The sequence below is a fragment of the Podarcis filfolensis genome, assembly GCF_964270895.1.
Source record: "Podarcis filfolensis genome assembly, chromosome: 16".
NCBI lineage: Eukaryota > Metazoa > Chordata > Lepidosauria > Squamata > Lacertidae > Podarcis > Podarcis filfolensis.
In genome coordinates, this window is record NC_139620.1 from 36,311,001 (window position 1) to 36,332,351 (window position 21,351).

The window sequence follows — 21,351 nt, forward strand, 5'->3', positions numbered from 1 at the left end:
GGAAGCCATTTTTTGACCTATGATCTTAAAATGCGATTGTAAAAATGTGATTGTTTAAAAAAAACAACCTATTGAGACTGACACTTAACTTTCAAGTACAGCTACTCACAAGTAACCACCTCAGGTTGATATTTCAAGCTGCAGGCAAGCTGTAGCACATCTACTCAGGAGTAATTGTCTTCAGCTGCAATCCCATACACCAAGGATGGAGAAGCAGTGGTCTATCAGAGGTAGTTAGACTATAGACGCCATAAACCCCAGCCAGCATGGCCAGTGGCCAGGGATGATAGGTGTAGCAGGCCAGAAACATCTGGAAGGCCACAGATTCCCCAGCCCTGCTATTTAACTGAGAGGGATAGGAACAATCACAAGCTTTAGCAATGCAATTATTTACACATCTACTCAGTTGTTGTTGTTGTTGTTTAGTCGTTTAGTCGTGTCCAACTCTTCGTGACCCCATGGACCAGAGCACGCCAGGCACTTCTGTCCTCCACTGCCTCCCGCAGTTTGATCAAACTCATGCTGGTAGCTTCAAGAACACCATCCAACCATCTCATCCTCTGTCGTCCCCTTCTCCTTGTGCCCTCCATCTTCCCCAACATCAGGGTCTTTTCCAGGGAGTCTTCTCTTCTCATGAGGTGGCCAAAGTATTGGAGCCTCAGCTTCAGGATCTGTCCTTCCAGTGAGCACTCAGGGCGGATTTCCTTAAGAATGGATACGTTTGATCTTCTTGCAGTCCATGGGACTCTCAAGAGTCTCCTCCAGCACCATAATTCAAAAGCATCCATTCTTCGGCGATCAGCCTTCTTTATGGTCCAGCTCTCACTTCCATACATCACTACTGGGAAAACCATAGCTTTAACTATATGGACCTTTGTTGGCAAGGTGATGTCTCTACTTTTTAAGATGCTGCATCTACTCAGTAGGAAGCCCCATTGACTTCAGTGGGACTTATTCCCATGTAAGCATTGTACATATCCTCCAACATTTCTCTGATGAAAATAGGGACATCCCATTCCGCTGTTGTTGCTGTTGTTATACTATTTATACCCCACCCATCTGACTGGGTTGCCCCAGCCACTCTGGGCAACTTCCAACATATATGAAAACATAACAAAACATTAAACATTTTTTAAAAAACCTTCTCTCTAGAGGGCTGCCTTCCGATGGCTTGGGAGTCAGATAACTCCATACCCTTCAACATTTTCCCAATGGAAATAGGGACATCCTAAAGAAAAGCGGGACATTCCAGGATCAAATCAGAAACCGGGACAACTTCTGTAAATCTGGGAATATCGCTGGGAAATAGGGACATATGGAGTGTCTGAGTCTATAGGATTGCAGCTTTAGTGTTGTATTTTGTTTTTGTTTTTTTAAGATATTTATTGAAGTTTTACAAAAAGAAGAAAATTACAAAATAAAAAGAAAGCAGAAAAAAGAAAAAGAAAATACAAAAAATACGAAAAGACATAGAAAAAGAGATAAAAAATACAGAAAAAGTAGACAAAAAATAATTAAAAACAAATCAATTTTTTCATATCTTAAATTTCGTTTACTTATTTCCCTGACTTCCTCACACCTCCCTTTTTTGTATTCCCGTTCACATGGTTAATTCAGCAAATCCTTACCCTCTTTCTTTTATCTTAACTCTATATCTCAACATATTATAACTTTATATTTTCATCCGTTATCAATCCATTTTTACATATTCTTATTAACCTTGTTGCTAAGGCCGCTTGATTTCAATCCAACATCATTTTAACATTCATTAATTTTACAATGTTTCTGCAAATAGTCTTTAAATTTCTTCCAATATTCTTCCGCTGACTCTTCTCCCTGGTCTCGGATTCTGCCAGTCATTTCCGCCAATTCCTTATAGTCCATCACTTTCATCTGCCATTCTTCCAGGGTGGGTAAATCTTGTGTCTTCCAATACCTTGCGATGAGTATTCTTGCTGCTGTTGTAGCGTACATAAAGAAAGTTCTATCCTTCTTTGACCCCAATTGGTCGACCATGCCCAGGAGGAAGGCCTCTGGTTTCTTCAAGAAGGTATATTTAAATACCTTTTTCATTTCGTTATATATCATCTCCCAGAAAGCCTTTATCCTTGGGCACGTCCACCAAAGGTGAAAGAATGTACCTTCATTTTCTTTGCATTTCCAACATTTATTATCGGGCAAATGATAGATTCTTGCAAGCTTGACTGGTGTCATGTACCACCTGTATATCATTTTCATAATATTCTCTCTTAAGGCATTACATGCCGTAAATTTCATACCTGTGGTCCACAACTGTTCCCAGTCAGCAAACATAATGTTATGTCCAACATCTTGTGCCCATTTAATCATAGCAGATTTAACCGTTTCATCCTGAGTATTCCATTTCAACAGCAGGTTATACATTCTTGACAGAATCTTAGTTTTGGGGTCTAACAGTTCTGTTTCCAATTTTGATTTTTCCACCTGGAAACCAATTTTCTTGTCCAAATTGTATGCCTCCATTATTTGATAATAATGAAGCCAATCTCACACTTTGTTTTTTAGTTTTTCAAAGCTCTGCAATTTTAATTTATCTCCCTCTTGTTCCAAAATTTCCCAATATTTTGGCCATTTGGCCTCCATATTGAGCTTTTTCTGAGCCTTTGCTTCCATCGGTGACAACCACCTTGGGGTTTTATTTTCAAGTAAGTCCTTATATCTTATCCAGACATTAAACAATGCTTTCCTGACAATATGATTTTTAAATGCTTTGTGTGCTTTAACCTTGTCATACCACAAATATGCATGCCACCCAAAAACATTATTAAATCCTTCTAAATCCAAAATGTCTGTGTTCTCAAGAAGCAGCCATTCTTTCAACCAGCAGAATGCTGCTGATTCATAATAGAGTTTAAGGTCTGGCAGGGCAAATCCACCTCTTTCCTTTACATCAGTTAGTATTTTAAATTTTATTCTGGGCTTCTTGCCCTGCCAAACAAATCTAGAAATGTCTCTCTGCCACTTCTTGAAACAGTCCATTTTGTCCAAAATTTGCAATGATTGAAACAAAAACAACATTCTTGGCAATACATTCATCTTTATAGCAGCAATACGGCCTAGCAAGGAAAGCTTCAAATTTGACCATATTTCTAGATCCTTTTTCACTTCTGACCAACATTTCTCATAATTGTCTTTAAATAGGTTTAAGTTCTTAGCGGTCATATTAACCCCCAGGTATTTTACTTTCTTAACCAATGTTAAACCTGTCTCCATCTTAAACCTGTTTGCCATCTTGCCAAAGGTTGCAGGCAGCTTTACGTGCAGCAATTGCATGTTGATTGCCCTCTTAAAAGACAAAGTCCAGCAACTGGAGGAACGTGTAGCTACGCTCCAAAGAATTAGAGAGCTGGAGCTCTTTTTGGAAGCAACAGAGCACACCGTCTCCACCAAGGAGGAGACAGGGGACTCCCCTGAGAAGGAGGCTAGTTCACCAACACAGGAGCCAGATATATGGAGAAACGTGACTCAAAGAAGTAGGAGGGCCAGGGTTCGCTCGGATTGTTTAGAAATACACAATCGCTTTGAGGTCCTCTCCCCTAGCATGGAAGACGAAGAGCAGACTCCATTTGAGGATCTCTCCCTCATTACAGTCGATCAGGTATATGAAGACGAGCAGCAAAGTCAGTCCTCAGGGAATGTGCAGGTGACCTTGGAACGGACAGCTCACGGAAGAACCCCGACCAGACCTAAGAGGAGGCGTGTAGTGGTGATAGGGGATTCCCTACTGAGGGGAACAGAAGCAGTTATCTGTGGGCCTGACAAGATGTCTCGGGAAGTGTGCTGTCTCCCCGGGGCTAAGATCCAAGATGTAACTGAACGACTGCAAGGAATCATAAAACCCACTGACAAATACCCCTTCCTCTTGGTTCATGTGGGAACCAATGACACTGCAAGCAATAGCCTCCAGAAGATCAAAAGAGATTACGAGGCTCTGGGCAGGAAATTGAAGCAATTAAATGCACAAATTGTCATCTCATCTGTCCTCCCAGTTGAACGACGTGGCCCAGGGAGAGAGGGAAAAATAGTGGAAGTGAACAACTGGCTTCGCAAATGGTGTAAACAGAAACGGTTTGGATTCTTAGATCACGGAATGCAGTTTCTTGAAGATGGACTTCTGGCAAGCGATGGGCTGCACCTCACAACGGTTGGGAGGAATGTTTTTGCAAAAAATCTCAGAAACCTCATCAGGAGGGCTTTAAACTGACTAATGTGGGGGAGGGAGACAGTGGTCCTGAAGGTAGGAGTCTATCAATTGATGAAGATGATCATCCAAATGTCATAGACCGAATGGAGCAAACAGCACGCAGACCTAGTGGTGGGAGGAAAAAATCCTTAAATAAGAGACACGGGGGAATGATTAATGGACTTCAATGTCTGTACACTAATGCGCAAAGCATGGGAAATAAACAAGATGAGCTTGAGCTCTTGGTACAGCAAACTAAATATGACATAATAGGAATCACTGAAACCTGGTGGGATAAGTCCCACGATTGGAATGTAATAATGGAGGGATACAATCTATTTCAGAGAAACAGACCAGACAAGAAAGGAGGAGGAGTGGCGTTATATGTCAGGGATGTGTATACCTGTGAAGAGATCCAAGATTTAGAACCTCAAAGCCAAAGTGAGAGCATTTGGGTCAAAATTAAGGGAGAGAAGAATAACAGAGACCTCATTGTGGGAGTTTACTATAGATCCCCAAGCCAAACGGAGGACATAGATGATGCCTTCCTGGAACAGATGGCCAAGCATGCAAAAGGAAGGGAGATAGTAGTAATGGGGGACTTCAATTACCCGGATATTTGTTGGATGTCAAACTCAGCCAAGAGCATAAGGTCAAACAGATTCCTCACTGGCCTTGCAGACAACTTCATTGTCCAGAAAGTGGGAGAAGCAACAAGAGGAACAGCCATTTTAGATCTGGTCCTAACCAATGTTAGTGGGGTAGAAGTGGAAGGATCATTAGGCGCGAGTGATCATGCTCTTCTGAAGTTTACTATACAGCGGAAAGGAGCAGCCAAGCATACTAGGACACAATTTCTCGACTTTAAGAAAGCCGACTTCATAAAACTTAGGGAAGTGCTGGGTGAGATCCCATGGACAGTAATACTAAAAGGAAAGGGAGTTCATGATGGCTGGGAGTTTGTTAAGAGGGAGATAGTAAAAGCACAACTTCAGGCAATACCAATGAGACGGAAACATGGAAGGTGCCTAAAGAAGCCAGGGTGGCTATCTAAAGAACTTTTAACTGAGTTAAGATTAAAAAAGGATGTGTACAAAAAATGGAAAAGGGGGGAAACCACCAAAGAGGAATTCAAACAAATAGCCAGCACGTGTAGACACAAAGTCAGAAAAGCTAAAGCACAGAATGAACTCAGGCTTGCTAGAGAGGTTAAAAGCAACAAAAAAGGCTTTTATGGGTATGTTCGTAGCAAAAGGAAGAACAAAGAAACAGTGGGGTCACTCAGAGGAGAAGATGGTGAAATGCAAACAGGGGACACAGAAAGGGCTGAACTCCTCAATGCCTTCTTTGCCTCAGTCTTCTCCGATAAAGAAAACAATGCCCGACCTGAAGAATTTGGAGCAAATGATTCAGCAGAGGAAACACAGCCCAGAATAACTAAGGAGATAGTACAAGAATACTTGGCTAGTCTAGATGTATTCAAGTCTCCAGGGCCAGATGAACTGCATCCAAGAGTATTAAAAGAACTGGCAGATGTGATTTCAGAACCACTGGCAGTCATCTTTGAGAATTCCTGGAGAACAGGCGAAGTCCCGGCAGACTGGAGGAGGGCAAATGTTGTCCCTATTTTCAAAAAGGGGAAAAGAGAGGACCCAAATAATTACCGCCCAGTCAGTCTGACATCAATACCAGGGAAGATTCTGGAGCAGATCATTAAGCAAACAGTCTGTGAGCACCTAGAAAGGAATGCTGTGATCACCAATAGTCAGCATGGATTTCTGAAAAATAAGTCATGTCAGACGAACCTGATCTCGTTTTTTGACAGAATTACAAGCCTGGTAGATGAAGGGAACGCAGTGGATGTAGCCTACCTTGATTTCAGCAAGGCATTTGACAAGGTGCCCCATGATATTCTTGTAAAGAAGCTGGTAAAATGCGGTCTTGACTATGCTACCACTCAGTGGATTTGTAACTGGCTGACTGACCGAACCCAAAGGGTGCTCATCAATGGTTCCTCTTCATCCTGGAGAAGAGTGACTAGTGGGGTGCCACAGGGTTCTGTCTTGGGCCCGGTCTTATTCAACATCTTTATCAACGACTTGGATGATGGACTCAAGGGCATCCTGATCAAATTTGCAGATGACACCAAACTGGGAGGGGTGGCTAACACCCCAGAGGACAGGATCACACTTCAAAACGACCTTGACAGATTAGAGAACTGGGCCAAAACAAACAAGATGAATTTTAACAGGGAGAAATGTAAAGTATTGCACCTGGGCAAAAAAAATGAGAGGCACAAATACAAGATGGGTGACACCTGGCTTGAGAGCAGTACATGTGAAAAGGATCTAGGAGTCTTGGTTGACCACAAACTTGACATGAGCCAACAGTGTGACGCGGCAGCTAAAAAAGCCAATGCAATTCTGGGCTGCATCAATAGGAGTATAGCATCTAGATCAAGGGAAGTAATAGTGCCACTGTATTCTGCTCTGGTCAGACCTCACCTGGAGTACTGTGTCCAGTTCTGGGCACCACAGTTCAAGAAGGACACTGACAAACTGGAACGTGTCCAGAGGAGGGCAACCAAAATGGTCAAAGGCCTGGAAACGATGCCTTATGAGGAACGGCTAAGGGAGCTGGGCATGTTTAGCCTGGAGAAGAGGAGGTTAAGGGGTGATATGATAGCCATGTTCAAATATATAAAAGGATGTCACATAGAGGAGGGAGAAAGGTTGTTTTCTGCTGCTCCAGAGAAGCGGACACGGAGCAATGGATCCAAACTACAAGAAAGAAGATTCCACCTAAACATTAGGAAGAACTTCCTGACAGTAAGAGCTGTTCGACAGTGGAATTTGCTGCCAAGGAGTGTGGTGGAGTCTCCTTCTTTGGAGGTCTTTAAGCAGAGGCTTGACAACCATATGTCAGGAGTGCTCTGATGGTGTTTCCTGCTTGGCAGGGGGTTGGACTCGATGGCCCTTGTGGTCTCTTCCAACTCTATGATTCTATGATTCTATTCTATGATTCCTTCTGAAACCTCTCTTTCTCAATCGGTGTTAAATTTTTCTCAAGAACTTTAGTTTTTAACTTGTTCAACTTAAATCCTGCCATATGACCAAATTCTTGAATCAGTTCTAATACTCTTTTAGTACTAGATTCTGGCTCCTGTAACGTCAGTACTAAGTCATCTGCAAAAGCTTTCAATTTGTACTGTTTGGCTCCGACCTGTATACCTTTAATCAAACGGTCCCTTCTGATCATATTTAGCAAAACCTCCAGGTATTTTGAAAAGCAGGTTGAATTCATCAATGCGCTCAAGAACTGAGCTTCACAAAAGCCAACATAGTGTTTTCAAACCCTAACCCTTAACCCTAACACCCTAAATGGTTGCAAGCAACTAACAGATCTAATAAATGACAATAATTGTGGCAGATATTTTCAAAATATGATGGTCTTTGTTGCAAGGGTGTGTATGTTCACCTCCTCAAAAAATGCTGATATTTCATGTGGAATTTGACTTACGTGTCCGGTCTTGAACAAATTGGACTGCCATGTGAAGCTCTGTGTGTCTTATGGTCCCTATGCCTGTGAATGGATTTACAGCAAATAAGGAACTCTAGATGTTGTTAGGCAGGGCTGTCTTAAGCACATGCTGCACCAGGGTGCAAAGATCCGCCCGCCACTGCCCCCCCCAGTTGCCCAGTCCCAGGCACGCAGGAGTGCAGAGCTGGTCGGCCACCTCAGCGTCTCGCTGGCTTGGTAACCCCCAAACTCGCAGCACAGCAGAAGAGTCTGCCATGGCGCTCTGACCGAAGGGCAGGCTCTTCCCCAGACTCAACTCTCGGGCCCCGGACTCTCGGCCTGGCGCCCCTGAGTGCCAGGGTGCCCTGCACCCCTAGCGCCTATGGGTAAGACGGCCCTGTTGTTAGACTTCAGCTCCCAGTGACCTCCGACCGCATGGTCAAGGATTATGGAAGCTGTAGTCTGGTATAATTCTTTGTGTATGAGCTTTAGGCTTTCCCCCTGTTTATTATCTTCCTAAAGATACATGATTTTAAAATGTGTTGTCAGAGCTGGTAGCTGTTGGCACGCCTTTAACATTGTTACCCACCGTGTAAGGCACATAATACACATTCACAGACACAGCAAGCAATTTGTTTTATTATCTAGCGATGCATTTCAGAAACTGCTTTACTTTGTCGTGACCTTGGCGCCTCTCAACAGCTTCAGCAAGCAAGCTCTCGGATACCGAGAAGGGATTATCAGATTTGATAGGCCTTGTGTATTTAATTCTGTGTCTTGTACTGAAAGTCTCAACGCTCAGCATTGATTTCCATGGGCAATTAATATGTTTTGTCGGCAATGCGTTTTTTTCCTCCCTAGGAGAAATGTACATGCCTCATTTGTGTGTGTGTGTGTGTGTGTGTGTGTGTGTGTGTGTTTCATTTATTATTTCAAATATTAGCAGGTCCTGGAAAGGAGATATTCCTAACAAAGAAATGCATTCAGAGCAAGGAAAGTGGTGAAACATTGCAGACTGTGTGCTTCATTTTGATGTGATTTTATCTTGTTTTGCAAACAACAAAATGAAAGGTAGAGTGGAGGGATGTTGCAGACTGAGGACACGGGACCACTGGACGAAATGTGGTGGTGATAATGCTGTCCTGAGTATTATCAGTGGACAGGGAATGCCAACTCAAGTAGGAAGCTAACGTACAGGTGAACACCACCCTTGTTCCCAGTACAGTGGTAGCTCGGGTTACATACGCTTCAGGTTACATACGCTTCAGGTTACAGACTCCGCTAACCCAGAAATAGTACCTCGGGTGAAGAACTTTGCTTCAGGATAAGAACAGAAATCATGCTCCGGCAGCATGGCAGCAGCAGGAGGCCCCATTAGCTAAAGTGCTTCAGGTTAAGAACAGTTTCAGGTTAAGAACGGACCTACAGAACGAATTAAGTACTTAACCCGAGGTACCACTGTAGTGTCATGCAGAGGGTGGCAGTGAGAAAACAGGCTTTTTCAGTGGTGGCACCTCGTTTGTGGATGCTCTCCTCAAGGAAATGCACCTGGCACCATCACTGTCAATTTACAGGTATTTTCAGGTATCAAGCTATAATAATAATAATAATAATAATAATAATAATAATAATAATAATAATTTATAGCTCGCCCTCCCCAGCCAAGACCGGGCTCAGGGCGTCTAACACCGAATATAAATACAGTAAAAACATTAAAAACAAAACGAAGCAAAGCAAAAAAACAAACAAACCCATAGTTGATTAAAATATGTTAGAATACAGTTTAAAATGCAGCTTCAAATGCAGCCTCGTTTTAGTGGTAACCCATAGATCAAAGCCATAAAGGGAGAAAATGTCAAATATTCACCGGGGCCAACTATCCATGCTGGTCCTACATGGGCCAGCAAAAAGAGCTGAGGGAAAATTTACATACAAAATCCCATATAAGGGGTTCCATCAAAAAAATGAGAGAGGGGGTTAGACTGAGTCCAGCCCAAAGGCCAGGTGGAACAGCTCCGTCTTGCAGGCCCTGTGGAAAGATGTCAAATCCCGCAGGGCCCTGATCTCCTGTGGTAGGGCACTCCACCAGACCAGGGCCAGAGCTGAAAAGGCCCTGGCCCTGGTTGAGGCCAATCTAACCTCCTTGGGGCTCAGGACTTCCAAAGTGGTGTTATTTATGTACCTTAAGGTCCTCTGTGGGGCATACCAGGAGAGACGGTCCCATAGGTAAGACATTCCTGTTCACTCCAGGCTTTGGGTCATTAATTGGAATCACACTGTGGTCTGGTTTCTGGTCTGTCTTGTAGTGTTCAACAGGATGATGTATAATTCTTCCTTTTTTATCATTTGGATGAGCACTTTTAGGAATATTATTCTACCCGACTTTTATGTAATTGACTGATAATGATTGGCAAGCTGTTTTGCATTTTATGGATTTGTAAGTCGCTTTGAGACTTATCTTTTCATAGAAATCAATGAATAAATTAGAATGAGAGCATCCTCTCCCTTGAGGGCCCAGTGTGTCTCTGAACTGGGCATGGCAATGTGAGATCATAGAGATGGAAAGACTAAGCTCAAGCCCAATAACTGTCATCTCAAGGCTCTGCACGGTTCTGCAAGGAGAATGAGAAGGTTAGTCAAGCCCAGTAAGAATGAGGGGGCTCAATTGAAGCTGAGCTCCTGTTGGAAACAGTCATCATGTATACCGTAGTTAGTTAGGAAGCAAGATCATTTTTGCACTAGCTGAGAAAGTAATTACAACCAGATACAGTGGTGCCTCGCAAGACGAAATTAATTCGTTCAGCAAGTTTTTTCTTCTTCCGAGTTTTTCGTCTTGCGAAGCACGGTTTCCCATAGGAATGCATTGAAAATCAATTAATGCGTTCCTATGGAGACCGCTTGCCAGGCTGGCGGTGCGGAGAAGGGCTTTTCTCCCCACCGCAAGCCTTCAGGACAGGTCCGGGAACAGAGGGGAAGGCGCGCAGCGCTTCTCCTCTGTTCCTGGGCCTTGCGGTGGGAGGAGGGTTTTTCCTCCCCACCGCCAACATTCAGAACAGCATTCTGAATGTTGGCGGTGGGAAGGAAAACCCTCCTCCCACCGCAAGTCTTCAGGACAGCCATCCGAAGGCTGGCGTGGGGAGAAGGTCTCTCTGCCCCACTGCCAGCCTTTGGAGGAGCCTTCCGAAGGCTGGCGGCAGGAGGAGGTCTCTCCGCCCCACCGCCAGCCTTCCGAAGGTGGGGCGGAGAGACCTCCTCCCGCCGCCAGCCTTCGGAGCAGCCTTCCGAAGGCTGGCGGTGGGGCGGAGAGACCTCCTCCCGCCGCCAGCCTTCGGAGCAGCCTTCCGAAGGCTGTCGGTGGGAGGAGGTCTCTCCACCCCACCGCCAGCCTTCGGAGGAGGTCCGAGGACAGTGAGGAAGACGCGCTGCACTTCCCCACTGTCCTGGAGATTTCCCTATGGGCTTTCGTCTTGCGAAGGAAGCCCATAGGGAAATTCGTCTTGCGAAGCGCATCGAAAAATGGAAAACCCTTTCGTCTAGCGGGTTTTTCGTCTTGCGAGGCGTTCATCTTGCGGGGCACCACTGTACAAAGACTTTTGAGGATTTCTAGGGTTCCTAGACAAACCTAGACAGCATCTTAAAAAGCAGAGACATCACCTTGCCAACAAAGGTCCATATAGTTAAAGCTATGGTTTTTCCAGTAGTGATGTATGGGAGTGAGAGCTGGACCATAAAAAAGGCTGATCGCCAAATAATTGATGCTTTTGAATTATGGTGATGGAGGAGACTCTTGAGAGTCCCATGGACTGCAAGAAGATCAAGCGTATGCATTCTTAAGGAAATCAGCCCTGAGTGCTCACTGGAAGGACAGATAGTGAAGCTGAGGCTCCAATACTTTGGCCACCTCATGAGAAGAGAAGACTCCCTGGAAAAGACCCTGATGTTGGGAAAGATGGAGGGCACAAGGAGAAGGGGACGACAGAGGATGAGATGGTTGGATGGTGTTCTTGAAGCTACCAGCATGAGTTTGATCAAACTGCGGGAGGCAGTGGAAGACAGGAGTGCCTGGTGTGCTCTGGTCCATGGGGTCACGAAGAGTCGGACACGACTGAACGACTAAACAATAACAACACATGAATCAGCAACTTGCCACAATCAGCCCTCTGTAACTTTGGCCACCTCATGAGAAGAGAAGACTCCCTGGAAAAGACCCTGATGTTGGGAAAGATGGAGGGCACAAGGAGAAGGGGACGACAGAGGACGAGATGGTTGGATAGTGTTCTCGAAGCTACCAGCATGAGTTTGACTAAACTGCGGGAGGCAGTGGAAGACAGAAGTGTCTGGCGTGCTCTGGTCCATGGGGTCGGACACGACTAAATGACTAAACAACAACAACAAGGGTTGATTTGTTTTTTGAGTTTCAATTCCCCCAATAATGTTCAGCAGCTTTGGATATAGCAAAAGTTTAATTCAAGTTTCTAATCTTTGAGTGAAGGAACCAGAGACTTGTCTTATGAGATCAAGGATAGACCATGCTTTTTTAAAAAAGCAAATATCTACATTGAGGGTCAAGAAATAGTTTGACCTTTAGCCAGGAACTTCTATTTCCTTATATTTTATTTCTTTATATAAGATCTCAGCTTGGATCCCGCCCCTGTGTCATTAATAAATGTTTCCCTCCAGTCTAGCGATGAGCAGTTCCATTCCCTAATTGATATCTGGATTTCAGAGCAATAAAGGGATTTTGTACATCTCCTTAGAAGCAAAATATATGCACGTGCACGCACAGACACACACAAATGTATACGTGCAAATTATGATTTATTGTTATAATATCACTGTGCAATTGAACAAATTCATCAATTGGCAAAATAATGATTTGAAAAAGAAGGAGCAAATGGTTCACTCCCTAGAAGAGGCAAAAAAGCACTTTAGTTATTCATCCACTGACCCACCTGGAAAATTTCCAAAAAATACTCCTTTGGAATTAATCCCCAAGCAGATTCCATCTTACCAAGTTTATATAATTTCAATATAGTAAAAGTGTATAAAAATGTACCGATGAAATCCAGCACAGCAACTTATCACAACTGTTGAACAATGTCAGTACTTTAACCTAACAGTTCAGTTACTTAAAGGGCAGGTATTCCTGTTAGTGCATTCTGACTGCACTGATTATTCCAGTTAATCACAAACCAATTCCAGGTTTCCGTACCATCCTATATATTAATGGCAAACTTATTCCCAGAGTCTAGATCCATATGTAACAAAAACTGAACCAAACACATACAAGAGGGTTAGAGTATCAGCAGGCTTGGAACCTCAAGGTTTTCAGGAATACAAAAAAGGGGAGGTAAGTGTGAATCCCAGTTTAGTTTAGAATCCCAGTTTAGAATCCCAGTTTGAGAGCCAGTGTGGTGTAGTGGTTAAGAACGGTAGTCTCGTAATCTGGGAAACCAGGTTTGTGTCTCCGCTCCTCCACATGCAGCTGCTGGGTGACCTTGGGCTAGTTACACTTCTCTGAAGTATCTCAGCCTCACTCACCTCACAGAGTGTTTGTTGTGGGGGAGGAAGGGGAAGGAGATTGTTAGCCACTTTGAGACTCCTTAGGGTAGTGATAAAGCGGGATATCAAATCCAAACTCTTCTTCTTCTTCTTCTTCTTAGTGCAGTGGTTAGAGCACTGGACTAAGAGCAGGGAGACCTGCAATTCTCCACTCAGTCATGAAGGTGACTGTGTGATCTTGTGCCAGTCACTCTTAGCCTAAACTACCTCGCAGAGTTGTTGTGAAGATAAAATGCAGAAGGGGAGAACCGTGTAGGCCACCTTGAGCTTTTTGGAGGAATGGTGAGATAAAAATGTAATAAATAATCACCCACTTAGTACTGAGCATGCTCAGTGGGAATGCTAACTGCTGGAGATAAAGTTGTCAGGAGGGAGGGTATGGAATAAAAGATGCTGGAAGAAGGTATGGCTGGAACACTGAACGGGAGCACTCCATACTGCAACATTTTGTGGAAGATTGGACTTGCATCTTTCATTTATCTCTCCTCTTCCCTTACATTTTCAAAATCTAACTGATCACCAGATAGACTGTGTTCTCTGAACTGTTCAACCAGGGATGGGCCAAGTGTTGCCAATCAAAAGTTCTTGAGATCTCGACTCCCACCAACTCTAGCTAACATGGCCAATGGTCAGGGATGATGGGTATTGTGGTCCAACATCTGGAGGTCCTCAGGCTCCCCATCAGTGGCCTGTGCTACACATTGAAAGTAGGATAGTGCCACAAGCTGTTATGGCTTCTTCCAAAACACCCTGGAAACTAGTTTGTTGTGGGTGTTGAGAGTTCTTAGGCACCTCTATTGCCCTCAGAGAGCTACAATTCCCTTGGAGGAGGGATTGAGTATTAAACCACTCTGGAAAGTTTAGCTCTGTGAGGGAAATCAGAGTTTCTTATGAACATTCAACACCCTTCACAAACTACAGTTCCCAGGATTGTCTGGTGGAAGCCTTGCCTGTTTAAAGTGGTGTGATACTGAATTAAATTTGTAGTATAGATGGGGTCTGTGTCTTAATCCAATCTATATCTGCTCCTGTGTTGTTCTTCCATGGTGTTGTTGTCGAAACTGCAAATTGTTCAGTTATAGCTGAATTATTAAACACTCCCTGATGATTACTATGAACTATCTCTGAAATATATAAGCTAAAAGGAGCATGGCCTGATTGACGAGGATTTCTCAGGTTTCATTTTAGGCAAAATGTCAATGACAACTCTAGTCAACAGATCATAGCATGAAGCCACAACTGAGCGGTGATCAAGCTGGTCAATGAATAAGAATGTGATTCAGGGGGACTGGGGACTGGAGACTGGTTTTGACAAGGTGGTTGGGGAGGAACAGGAAGAGCCAGAAGAAAAATCCAGACAGGAGGCAAAGCCAAGCAGTGTGTATCATCACCAGCAAGCTTCCTCTTTTGACATCACCAGCAATTTTACTAGTTTTGCTGTAGAAATGGATTATTGAAATCTGAGGTGCAAAATTGCAGCAGCTCCTCCTGCAAGTTTCCCATGGTCTTGGGTTTTCTTCCGGGGGGGGGGGGGATAGAAATAAAAAATAAAATAAATAGCACCACTATGCACCTTTGCCAAGCATGCTCATCCATTTTGCATTTCACAGACAGGCATGAGAATGCTTTATAAGCTCACTTTTCCTCTGCTTTTTGAATCTTTCTTCATTAGGAGACTCTAGCATCTGACAGGTCATTTGCCTGCCTACCGCTTTCTCCATTAACATTACCCTTAGATAGAGTGAGTAGGAGAAAATGGATAATGGATAGTTTGCCATTTAATGGAGTCCCCATCTCTCATCTGATTCCTTCATGCTGCATCCCCCCCCCCCCACTGCATGTTTGGTGGAATCATTGTGCACTAGGCATCAACCTGACATGTATTATATTTTGTCTTCTGCTGCTTGGGGCAGGCAGATGGTAGTCTTGGATGTCAATCAAACAGCCAGGAGCTCTATAGCAATGGCAGGGGGGTGATGGTCTTGAATGTGAGACACTGGCCAGCTGTCTGCTCTGCTGGGGTACCATCAATGCAGCAGGCCAGGAGGAGGTACTGCAGCTTGCTTCTTGGCAGTGCCAGATTTATGTATGAGCTAAACAAGCTATAGCTTAGGGCCCCACTCTCTTGCCCCCCCAATTCACTATTAATATAAAGGTAAAGGTAAGGGACCCCTGACAGTTAAGTCCAGTTGCAGACGACTCTGGGGTTGTGGCTCTCAACTCGCTTTACAGGCCGAGGGAGCCGGCGTTTGTCCACAGACAGTTTTTCTGGGTCATGTGGCCAGCAAGACTAAGTCGCTTCTGGCTCAACAGAACACTGAAACCAGAGCAGTGCACGGAAATACCGTTTACCTTCCCACTGGAGTGGTACCTATTTATCTACTTGCACTTTTTGGGGTGCTTTCGAACTGCTAGGTTGACAGGAGCTGGGACTGAACAATGGGAGCTCACCCCGTTTCAGGGATTCGAACCACGGACGTTCTGATCGGCAAGCCCAAGAGGCTCAGTGTTTTACACCACAGCACCACCCGCGTCTCTCACTATTAATATACTTCTTCATTGTATTTCAGTTCAACAATTACAATTACTTTATTGTATTTCAGTTCAATCAATAAAATGCATATTTTGTTATGTGCAAATGGCTTTAGATACCTATTAGGTCCATAAATTACCATATAGCATACATTAAACACAAAAAGTGACAATTCGTTGTTGACAAAGGACAGCTGGACATATAAAGGGCCTCATTACCTTCACTAGCTTAGGGCCTCATCAAACCGAGATCCGGCCCTGCTTCTCAGCAACAGTCAAATGACACAACTGGCCAATCAGAGTCTACCTGGCCATATAAAACCTCAGCCTAAACTGACCCTTCAGCCTAAGCAACTTGTGTGTTAAGTAAAAACCAAGATTTTCTCAGTCTATGCTCACCAGCATGCATTTGTGCCTGCATGTCATGAGCTGCTAGATATGTAAGCTGCTGTCCCATATGGTGAGCCACTAAACTGCAGAAAACAGGCTTCTCAGTGAACATAAGGGGGAAAGCCCTGCTGAATCAAGCCAAAGGCCCATCTAATTGAGCAGCCTCTGCCCAGTGGCCAGCAAGATGCCGGTCATTGTTGTTGTTTAGTCATTTAGTCGTGTCTGACCCTTCGTGACCCCATGGACCAGAGCATGCCAGGAACTCCTGTCTTCCACTGCCTCCCGCAGTTTGGTCAAACTCATGCTGGTAGCTTCGAGAACACTGTCCAACCATCTCGTCCCAACAAACTTTACACTAGCTTGATTTCAGATTAAACTTCTGGAACACCACAACACCATATAGCAATTTCATTTAACTCCCTTTTCCCGATTCTTTTTGCAGCCAGTGCATAGAGGGCCAGTCTTTGTGTTACAAAGCTATTATTGTCACTCCAACCATCTCTTCCTCTGCCGTCCCCTTCTTCTTGTGCCCTCAATCTTTCCCAACATCAGGGTCTTTTCCAGGGAGTCTTCTCTTCTCATGAGGTGGCCAAAGTATTGGAGCCTCAGCTTGTTTTTGTCCATGGAGTTTTCTTCGCAGGGATACCGGAGTGGCTTGCCAGTTCCTGCTCCAGGTGGATCATGTTTAGTCAAAACTCTCCACTATGACCTGTCCCTCTTGGGTGGCCCTGAGTTGTTCAAGCCCCTTCGCCATGACAAGGCAGTGATCCTTGTTGGATATCTAATAATAATAATAATAATAATAATAATAATAATAATAATAATAATGAATTTATTATTTATACCCCGCCCATTTATTATTTATTCCCCAGCCACTCTGGGCGGCTTCCAACAAAATATTAAAATACCGTAATGCATCAAACATTAAAAGCTTCCCTAAACAGGGCTGCCTTCAGATGTCTTCTAAAAATCTGGTATTTGTTGTTCTCTTTGACATCTGGTGGGAGGGTGTTCCACAGGGTGGGTGCCACTACCGAGAAGGCCCTCTGCCTGGTTCCCTGTCACTTGGCTTTTCACAGTGAGGGAACCACCAGAAGGCCCTCGGCACTGGACCTCAGTGTCTGGGTAGAGCGATGGGGGTGGAGACACTCCTTCAGATATACTGGACCAAGGCAAGACCTGAGCAAAGCAACACCTCTTCCCACTGGATATTCCCCTGCAGCTGGTATACAGAGGCAAAATGCCCCCACCAATGGAGGGAGAATGTATCTATTCTGCCTATTTGCCATTGATAGCCTTTTCCACCATGATGAGGATAATGAGAAGTGAATAATCCAGGAGAAGTGAAGAACCTTCCAGGCTTACCACTGGAGATTCTTGGGTAGGAACAGGGTATAAAAGAACTTCCTCTTCCAGTTGAGCCCAGCTCAGCATAAGCTCTGAAATTATATGATTCTATGATTCCTTGGATTCACATAAAATACGATATAAGTTTTTTAATCTACCCAAAGGCCACGACAAACCCACAGCAAAGTACCAATAAAACAAGGCAGGTCCTACATCCATAATATGAGCCAATATCCATGAGGTAAGAACGAGTTTACTAGAGGCACCAACAAACTCAAATCCAGCTTGGTTTTATATTAAACCTCTGAATCACCACAACAATTTATAGTGATTTTATCTAACTCCTTTTTCCTGAGTTGATTTTCAGCCAGTCCATAGAGGGCCACCCTATGAAGTACGAAATTATTATTGTCACTCAAGAGAAACCCAACCATTTCTGCTGGGCTGTACCTGCTTACTTGTGTGAACAAAGGTTTCAAAAAGCAATTTCTTAAGCTTCCATACAAGGGGCAGGCTAACAGATAATGAGTGATGTCTTCCACCCGAGGTTGACCACAAATACAAAGTGTGTCTGTATACAGGACCCTGTTATAGCAGCCACCCAAGACTGCACTGGGCATCACTTGGAAACACAGTTCAGTAAAGGCATTTCTTAAGGAAACTGTTGAGAGTTTGATCAGATAACTATCTCCAAAATGCTCTGTTCTCAAGAGTGAATACCAAGTAGGAAATTTGGAGTTTCTAATTAATTTCAGGTCCCTTCTGGATTCCATCTAGAAGAGCCAATCCCTTAGCTGACATTTATTTAATGTGGAAGTAGAACCCAGTTCGGGGGGGGGGGGGTAGTCTAAAATGGGATTTCCCAAACTTGAGTCTTCAGCCGTTTTTGCACTACAACTCCCATCATCCCAATCTAGCAGGACCTGTGGTCAGGGACGGTGGGAATTGTAGTCCAAAAAAAGCTAGAGACCCAAGTTTGGGAAACCCTGGTCTAAAACGTATTGACATAAGAAAACAAGAAGAGTCCGCTGAATCAAGTCAAATGCCCATATCATCAAACACTTTGCTCTCACAGTGGCCAGCCAGAAGTACATGGGAAGCCCATACAAGCAGGATTTATGTACAAGAGCCCTCTCCCTACCTTTGATTCCCAACAGCTGGAATTCAGAGGCACACTGCCTGCAGCAGTGGAAGCAGAACACAGCCATCATAGCTAGTAGCCACTGATAGCTCTATCCTCCATGAGGTCTTCATTTTCCCTTTGGTCCTGGCTCACATCAGGAGGCGTCCCTAAGCTTTTCACAGTTCCAGAGCCAGGATTTGTACTTGGAATGTGTGATGAGGAACAGATCGTGTGCCCGACTTCATCTCCAGCAGAGGATGCAAATGACTGAAAGCCTAACACATGCATACAAAAAGTGATATCCTCAGACAGCAGGCCTAGGGACCAAGGGGCCAAGAGGGACTCTTTATTCGGTTGTGCAAGGCTAAACTGTGCTGCTCAGAGATGAATGAGCAAAATGACATCCTAATCAAACCCGACAGCAGCATTGCATTGTAATTATAGACTGCCGCGGGCGCCTTTGAAACTATGAGTACTTTTGGGGTAGTTTGCATCTAAATTAAAATTGAACATCAAAGTAGTTAGATAGGGGATGCATTTCCAAGGAGGGTTTTTGTTTTTGTAAAAAGAATTGGAGGAGGGAGGAGGGAAACTATCAATGAAAAACACTAACTGATTAGTATTATGCTGCATACCAGATGCTTGCTAGCATTAGAAATAGCCCAAAATGTTGATAACTAGAAGCCAGTCTCTTGAATCTTATTAATTTTGCTTCTGAATTATGTATGTAGGGTTTTTTCTTGCTGTTGTTCCATTTGTGCCATTCGTTCAAAAATGTTTGTTTAGATTTCCTTAAGATGCACATGCAGAAATTAAAAAAGAAAGAAAATAAATGAGATTGCTGAAACACTTCCAAAAGGCACTCAGCTAAGAAATGGTACAAATCTGGAACAGGGTCCCCTTCCCCTGCCTTGCTTAAAAGTTGCTTGATCTGCTAAATATTTATGTCAGAATTAATAAATGAATCTCTCTCCCTCCCACCAACCCAAATTCCTTTGCAGTAAAACAAAAGAATAAAAATCTGCTGCTTTTTCACTCTCAAAAGGAAGGATAGAGGGAATCATCTGCTTCTAAAGAAATCAAATACATTCAGCCGAGATGGTATCATTAATACGTGCTGATGTCTTGAGTCGGGGAAATGTGGAGCTGAGCACCGTAAACATCTGCTTGTCTGCTTTACAGATGTTCTGCCTGAAGCTTTGTCTTTTTCTGATTAAATTTTGAGACAACAGGCAGGAAAAAAGAAATAGGCATACTCAACTCCAAGGTGTTTTCTCTTTGTTGTCACACAACAGTTTTGTGAATTGGAAGCAGCAGCAGCCAGGCTCTCCAGAGCTCGCTCCTGCTATAATATGTGGACCACTTATTGTTAGGACAGCGGTCCTGGTCCAAAGCATTTTTCTAGCCAAGGCAGAGCAGTAAATGGGGACCTCTGCCCACCCTAAGACAAAGGGTTTTGTTTTTGTACCCAAGACTGATCCAGTTATTTTGGTACCTATGGTAGACAGCTTCCCAAGACCATTTCTCCCTCCATGATCGTAAAAATGCAAGTAGCATCATGAATTAAATAACTAGCAATTTGTTGTCTTGGATGTTTGCCTCACTCTGTCTAATGACAGAACCAACACTGTTTAAGAATGTGCTCATTACATATTAGAAGTTAGGCCAACAGTACCTTGCTTGTCCTTGGCCGCAAACCTTGAAGGTATGCCAGGAAGACTCTGCCAATGTCAACAAATCCCCTCCATCTGCTGAGCCTGGGGATGAGGTCAAAAAATCCAGCATTGCTCAAGGATGCCACCTGTGCCACATACCCTTGAGCTGGTAAGCTGTGAAATGTTGATTGGTAAGCCATCCAGGCGGATGCCTCAAAGGTGCTCCACAGTTTAGCTTTGATCTTTTCTTCTGTCCCAGGGATAAGGGACCTACAGACTCCAGCTCCCATCAGTTCTAGCCAGAGAAGGTTGATAGGAGTCCAACAATGTCTGGAAGACCACAGGTTCTCCATCTCTGCTCTAATCCCACAAGCATTCAAGCTTGCTTGTCTCCTTATTTAGAACCAGTCCAGGTAGTGGTCTCTTTCCAGGCATGGTCTGTGATTTAAAGCTCTGTGTCCAAGCACCTTTCCACCCCCCTCCAGAGCTTTCCCCATGAAAACTTGCTATTTAAAGCTCAATTGAAGAAAATGTGAGTCCACAGAAAATCCGAACTGATGTTTTCTTTACTTGTCATTGGGTCTGGCTGCACCTACTGTTGGTCTCCCTGCCTTCTACCTACCAGTCTCAATGGCCACCAGTCGCTACTGTCTATGAGTGCAACACTGAGACAAAAGAGGAGGAAAGTGATGGACAGGTTGACTCCTTGGACTGATTGCATGTAAGAAGGCAAGTCAGTGAGGGCTGTCTCAAGGTACCCTGCCACTTATGGGGCAGTGCCTCATTTACCCTAATGGACCAGCTGCTACTGATGTTGGTGACAAACAGCAAACTTTAAGAGCCATTGGTTTAACATTATCTGGAGGAGGGAAAATCCTCAGCTGGGTTTGTAAACCCATTACAATGACTTTCTGAGTTGCTACAGCAATGGCATCTCTGGAAAGCTGAGCTCTCATACAGCAGTACTTCACTGATGCTGCATGTAGAGCAGATATATATGG